Source organism: Acomys russatus, chromosome 22 (assembly GCF_903995435.1).
Source record: "Acomys russatus chromosome 22, mAcoRus1.1, whole genome shotgun sequence".
Lineage (NCBI taxonomy): Eukaryota > Metazoa > Chordata > Mammalia > Rodentia > Muridae > Acomys > Acomys russatus.
Genome location: NC_067158.1, coordinates 49,730,179 through 49,737,394, shown reverse-complemented (window position 1 = coordinate 49,737,394; position 7,216 = coordinate 49,730,179). Strand labels below are relative to the sequence as shown.

Sequence of the window (7,216 nt, the reverse complement as noted above, 5' to 3'; positions counted from 1 at the left end):
AATTATCAGGATCACAATAAAGCAACAATAAAGTAAGTTCAGATAAACATGATACTTAGCAGTAATAATTACTTCACTGATCTCAGAGTATCATGGTATATTCTGAGATACATATTATAAAGAATATATTTTAATAACACAATGTGTTTACATTTGATAATTTATGGTATGAAAAGTACTTCTTTTTAACATAGTAACAAAAATAATGTTAATGTACAGTTTTTGTAGACTGTAAAAACCACGTCCATCTACCCAGAATCAACTTTCTAATAGAGTATGTACTTGAAAATAAATTTATAAAATCCACTCAGTTAAAATACATATACTTATATAAAATTTTTGACAATTCAAAATATATGTATCAGGAAAGATAGTTTAATAAAAATAATTACAGAACAAGAAAAAAAATTTTGATAAGTTTACATAGGAAGTTGTACTTCTATGATAGCCCAGAGTGTAAACTATAAGGCCACTTCTTATAATTTATTACTTCTCAGTTACCTGAACATAGGTAATACAAATTTTATCAAATATAAGAAAAGTCTCAGACTTCCAATTATAATTATTTATACTTGGTGTTTCTATAAATCACCACTAGTACTTGTGAAATTTTCTGTTGTTTCAGCTAATACTTAATCAATATTTTCCATATGTTATTGTTTTACTTCTGAAAGTTTCAAAGAAGTAAATAATAAGTTATACTAGGCCATGAAGAAATCAGATTTCTTCATCACTATGCCTTATCCCACCATGTATTTCATGTATAGCAATCATATTTGAAGCAAAGTATTATATCATGTTTTGTGTGTATGTGTGTATTTGTGTGTATTTGTGCTTTCTATACTGACTTTTTATGGTTTGTAGTGCATACTTCTGTCAAAATTTCATTAGGATGGTTGCCACACCAAGGTAATAAAAGCAGAAAAGACAATTTTTGGATATGCAATTAACTACTGATTTAGCAAACCAAACACTCAAAGGCTTGCTTTCCTTTCCTTATTGACTTCATTCTTGAAGAGTTCAGTAAAGACACACCCACATAGAAACGAATGTCATTTTTTTTTTTTTTTTTTTTTTTTTGTTTTTTTGAGACAGGGTTTCTCTGTGTAGCCTTGGCTGTCCTGGACTAGCTTTGTAGACCAGGTTGGCCTCGAACTCACAGCGATCTGCCTGCCTCTGCCTCTCGAGTGCTGGGATTAAAGGCGTGTGCCACCACTTCCGGCTAATGTCATTGTTTATTGTTTTAAGAAATAAATTTCAATAAGAAATGGAATAGATTTCAATATTTAGTATTACATATTGGAATCTATTAAAAGCAAAATAATGGAAAGCTTTTTATTATAATTTAATATCTCAAAAATAGCACACTAGTAAACATCAAAGTTGATAATGAAATATTGATTAACAAGTATAACTCTTACTTAAACAATTTTTGAAATAGGTATACAATATTTTTCAAAAGTATAGATGTATTGAATTATTGTCATATACCTATTGTGTTTGTTGACGATAGGTTTATGGGTTTCTATTTAGATAAGTAGATAGTTTCATTTAATGACTTAAACAGATTTTAACCCAAATCTAAAGAAGAAGTCATCCAAAACCTTTTTTGTAGTTTTTTTCATCCAAAACCTTTTTAATATTATAAATTATAAGTTTCCTAGTATTCACTTATGACTCTAGAGTTAAGCACAAATACAGAGAAACACACAGAATTTCAACAATATAAGATTATTGGTAATTTTTTTACTCTTATTTTGACGGGATGTTTGTCAAACTATCATATAACTTTGATTGTTATGATTCAATTTATACATAGCGTTCTTCACAATGTTACAATAAGCGAAAGCATATGTTAACAACGTATTGGAAAGTAGTTATTGTTTGTTTTATAGAAGTAATTATGCATACTAATTTTGTAATAATATTACATGTATTTTAAATGTTGATGATATACAATGACCTCAAAGTCAGTTTATACTTTATTTCTTCTATTATGTTACTATTGTAAAATAGTAAGGGATAATTTAACTATTCTTTTTATTGATGATGTCCAACTTTTTTTTTCGGTTTTTCTAAATAATGTTAAAGTACTCTAGCATAGAAAATATTCCTTTTCGGTCATTTTTTTCATTCTGTGGGAATAATAGCCTTTAAATATCATCAAAACATCTATATTTTTAAGTGTTAGTGATAATTTGCTACCTAAACCGAAAAATTGTATTATTAGCATCAAACATATGAAGACATCATTATTCTCTTCACAACCTGTACATTAGCCTGGCCATAGACTGCTATAATTTTTTTTGAGTTAACATGAATGCATTGTTTGTATGCACATGATTATGAGAAATGCAAAAATTATCTAAAAATTATTAATAACATACGCAAGAATCACATTACTAACTTTTCTGCTGTGATATAATACCATTCCCAAGGCAACCAATACTAAGAGTTTGTTTTGTCTTACGGTTCCTAGGAGATAAAAGATACTATATTTAATATTTTCATTTAAGAACAAGTTAATAGTGACTTAATTTTTAAAAGTGTAGCCATATTGACTGACTTAAAATTAACTGAAATTAACAGATACAAATGCTGACTGGAAAAAAGTCAAGCAACTCCATATATCAAATAAATTCTAGATTCATCAAAATATTTAGGTGAAATAATATACTTGTAAAGAGAAGTAGATTTTGAAAAGTTTATGTAAGTAGAATAAAGCTTCTGGGAGTATGAAAAGTCAGTTAAAAACTGTGACATTAAATTAATCTCACATTGTATGGTGAAAATCTCATTTTTCATCATTAAAATGAAGTGTAGTTATTAATATGAGTAGGGCTGAAATAGATGTGTCTATGGGGGAGTGTGAATATATGTGTGATTTTCCGAAGTTTATAGGTTAAAACTCAGAGGACTTGATACAATATGTTTGAAAAATTATAGTCAATATAATGAATTCTGAGAAGCTGGCACACAATGAAGCAACAGGAATTAGTCCCTCCCCTGATCAGTGAGTGCCTCAGTGGAATCTAGCTGATGAGATTTGGTATCAAATGCGCCTCCTTTCTAGAAACCCAGAACCACAAGAGCAGAGATGACCGCAGAGGGCCAGGCTAAATCTCCTAGCACATTCTAACTTCCTTAGCTCCCAATAGAAGTATCTATTAACCCATCTTACAATATTACAAAGCTTCTGCCACCCATCTTTCCAAACATTTTCAAATTCCACCCAGAAACCAGTTTAAAAGACTACATACAGAGCCCAATACACAGGTCCATTTATAGCCATAGCACCAGTTCCTGCTACCAAACTTTGGACTAAGTTCTTATGCATAAAAGTGACAAAATCATTCCAAAAACCAACTTTTTAAAATGAATGAATGATTCTAGCTCAGTATTTTGGAGTTTTTTGAAGTGGAAGTTTCTGGTTTCTCTGAAGGTTCAGTTTTGTGGTGTGTTTTAATGAAAGCTGTCTTGTGAGAGGTCATTTGAGATTTTTCTGAAAGAGAGGGCATGTGACGTTTTGCTGGGAGCAGACAGTGCATAGGGGGTGTGACGGTGGGAAAGTGGATAAAAAGAACCATGGACAGTGAGGAGAGGCTTGTGGCATTTCTATGCAGCACAACACTTTGGTGGTCTTTGCTGTGTTTCACTCGTCTGCGCTTCACAGAGAGAGGCATTCCAGAGAACTTCTTATGGCACTCCAGTGGATTCAAGTCACTTCCATAGGCTCATACTTATCCCACACAGCTTTGTGGCTTCTGCTGGATCGTGGCACCTCTATGGATTTGTGTGCTGTTTGATGTTAGCCTGGGGCTGGACTGCTGGTATTCTGACAAGCAGAGTCCACAAACCCTTTTTCCTATTAACATTCTTTCTCCCCTTCCTTTGCCTGGTGGGTTAGAAGTGAGGTTGAAGTGGTGAATAGCCCTAAATAAAGTAGGTTTTGAAAAATCTAAGCCTACAGTTTTTCCCCATGTTCATGAGGCTTTCTGTTTCTAGGTCTGTAGTAAGGGTCACATCAAAACAATGGCAGAATATACCAGCGACTGTTAAACTCGTGGTTACCAGGGCACAAATAAAGACGCGGAAAAATAAACGTTACTTAGGACAGCCTATTGGCCACAGTTCTGTGGAGAGCAGGGACTGACTCCAACACGAACTCTGGTGCCCCCTATTTGACCACTTCCCGTTGGTGGGGAGGCCTGATGACACTCAGAGGAAGGGGAAGCAGGCCACAAGGATGAGACCTGATAGGCTGTGATCATATGGTGGTGGAGGAGGTCCCCTTCTGTCACAGGAGAATAGAGTGAAGGAGGGAGGGACGGGGGAACAGGAAGATACAAGTGAGGGATAACAACTGAGTTGTAATCTGAATAAATTACTTAAATTTTAAAAAGTTTACCTAGAGAAAAACAGCCCCTTCATGTGAGTTTTGCTGCCCTCCATTGACCTGGATCTGTGTCAGAGGTCTCAATCTCTGTGGAAACAAACACATTACCAAACATTTTCAGAACTTATGCCTTATTTACTCTTAAGAAAGATATCAATTCAACGGTGTTGGTAATTACAGTAAGATATCACAACACTACAGATTTATGTAAAATTTTGCTGTTCTATTATTTTTAACTTACTGTAATCTCAGTCGAAAATGGGGCCATTTGGATGCATGCTTAAAATACAGCACAGCAAATATTTTCAATGTTACTTTTTTGGGGATTTGTTTTTCAGCTGTAAGAGAGCTATAGAGAGCTTTATGGATGTGTAGCAAGTGTAGTTTCACTGAGTTATACCCTCAATTCTCTCTAATGGGTTTGAAATGAAGAGACAAAAGGCTTCTGGAAATTTAATTTTGTCTTTTTTTAAAACACACTTTAAACAATCTCAAGTCTTAATTAAGTGTTTCTTCCATTTTTAAAGCCCAGTTTAAAGTCATGTCCTTTAGCTTTTAACCATACCCATATTCTTTTTCAGGAAAAAATGTCTAATACTATAGGGTGTAATTATTTGGGTAGAATGCGCTTTCAAAGTCTAACAGGAGAGTTCTAAATCATTCTATTGGGGAATTTTGAATGAAGATATGAAAATTGAATGTCAATCATATAAGCATAAAGAATGAAATGAGACAGCCATAAGTGAGACAAACACTTTCTTTGTTTAAATTTGGAATTTTATCAAAAATTATATCTATAACCGTTTGTCAGAAGTTAAATAGGGTAGTTTGATCGAGTAGCAGCATCCAGGGGTTTGTAGGTGAAGACAACCTAGTGTATGCTGATGAGCTAGGGGTTGTCTACCCTTTAGTGTTGTCAAAATTCACCGACCTGAATTTGAAAATATGTGTACATTTATATGCAAGGTTTTTGAGAACTAAGTAAAAGAAGTTGAATGTAAAAGTGTAAGTTAGAAAGAATAGAAATTGGGCTTTTGAAATAAGTTTCCTATTTGTTTATATTTTAAGCAGCATTCAAAGTTGCAGAATTTATAATAGCTTTTATATACATCTATAGCATATCTCATCTTCTCCTAGACCATTCTCCTGTCTCCATCTTATTTTTTTCATTTTTTATTTTTATTTGTTTGTTTGTTTGTTTGTTTGGTTTTGGGGTTTTTGTTTGTTTGTTTACCAAGCTGTTTAATTAGGTTGTTAGCAACTTAGAACCCCAGTTTATGAGGATGCATCCCATTTGTCAGGGAGAACTGAGATGGAGGTAGCCCTGCAGCTGAGGCACAACTTCATCTTTGGCAAAATCTGCGAGTCCACAGTTTTCTGATCAGCACTTCTTTATAATCTCTTATTTCTCCTTCTCTGTGTCGAAGAGCTCATCCTCCTGGTGACTGAGCTTGCAGGCAGCTGATACTCCTTAGAGTAAGCGTCAGTAGGGTGTTTAGGGATTTCAACCTCGCTGATATCAACTTTTGTAGATGTGGCAGTGGTAAACTTCTCGTGTATTTTGTGTAGTGAAACTCTGTTGAGGGCAAGAGGTCCAGCCACAAGCAGCAAGCCCCTTCCCAGCTGCTTCAGGAAAACCCCTCTCTTACCCATGGGGCACCTAGTAAGGATGATCAGGATGGTCCCAGGAGTGATGCTGGCATGCAGCTTTCTCTCGTGCTTACTGAAGGGCTTTTTGCCATGGCTCAGCAGCTTCCGAGGGAAATCTTCAGTAGGATAATACTTAGGCATTTTTTGAAGCATCACCACCTGTGTAATACCATTCTTGTAATCACAGACTACTTTTGTGGCAGTAGCAAGGATCCTCTCATTTTTCTTATTCTTTTCAATTTTGGACTTTGCAGGTGAGTATTTCCTTTTGTATAAGGTCTTTCTGGACTACATTGCAGATCAGGAGCGACTGCCAATTCTTCTAACCTGGACAGGGATCCGGCTGCTATGGCCCTTCCCCCTTCTTTGGCTTCTTAACCTTAGGGTCACCCTTTTTGGCTGCATGGACAGCAAGGGCAGCATCATCACCACCTTCTTGGATGCAGGTTTCTTCTCCCTTGTGTCAGGCTTCTCGGCTTTTTTACCTGCCATCTTCCAAGACAGGAAAAGCTGTCTCCATCTTTCATTGTAGTAGGTTGCCTTGTCTTCTTCAATATGCTGTTTTCTGACTTGATGCCACATGTATACATTTTTTGCTTTTTATTTAAATAATTTGTTCAGATTACATCCTAATTTTTATCCCCTCACTTATATCTTCCTGTTCCCCTTCCTTCTTTCATCCTGTTCCCTTCCCCTAGACCTGTGACAGAAGGGGAACCCCTGACACCATGTAATTATCACAGCCAATCAGGTCTAATTTAGATCGCCTGCTTCCCCTTCCTCTGAGTGCCACCAGGCCTCCCATCCAAGGTGAAGTCATCAAATAGGGGGCAATAGAGTTTATGTCAGAGTCAGTCTCCATTCTCTACACAACTGTGAAGAATGTTCTTTCCATTGGATAGATCTGAATAGGGAGTCTAGATTTACTGTATGCATTTTCCTTGCTTGCTACAGCAGTTTGTGCAGGCCCCCCAGTGTCCAGATCCACCAGCCTTGATGGTCATCTTGTAGGGCTCCTGGACCCTCTGGATCCTTCTATTTCCCCATTCTCCCATATCTCTCTTACCTGGAGTCCCAATAGCAAGTCACAGCATCTGTTGCAATCCCCTGTTTAGTGAAGACTCTTAGAGGACATCCTTGTTGGGCTAGTGTCCAATTATAAGTGAGTGC

The 7,216-nt window shown here is 35.8% G+C and overlaps 1 pseudogene; it reads right to left on the bottom strand.

Annotated features, from left to right (window-relative positions):
- Positions 1-5,658: 5,658 nt before the first annotated feature.
- LOC127205906 (60S ribosomal protein L6-like) lies at positions 5,659-6,538 on the bottom strand (annotated as a pseudogene).
- Positions 6,539-7,216: the final 678 nt, after the last annotated feature.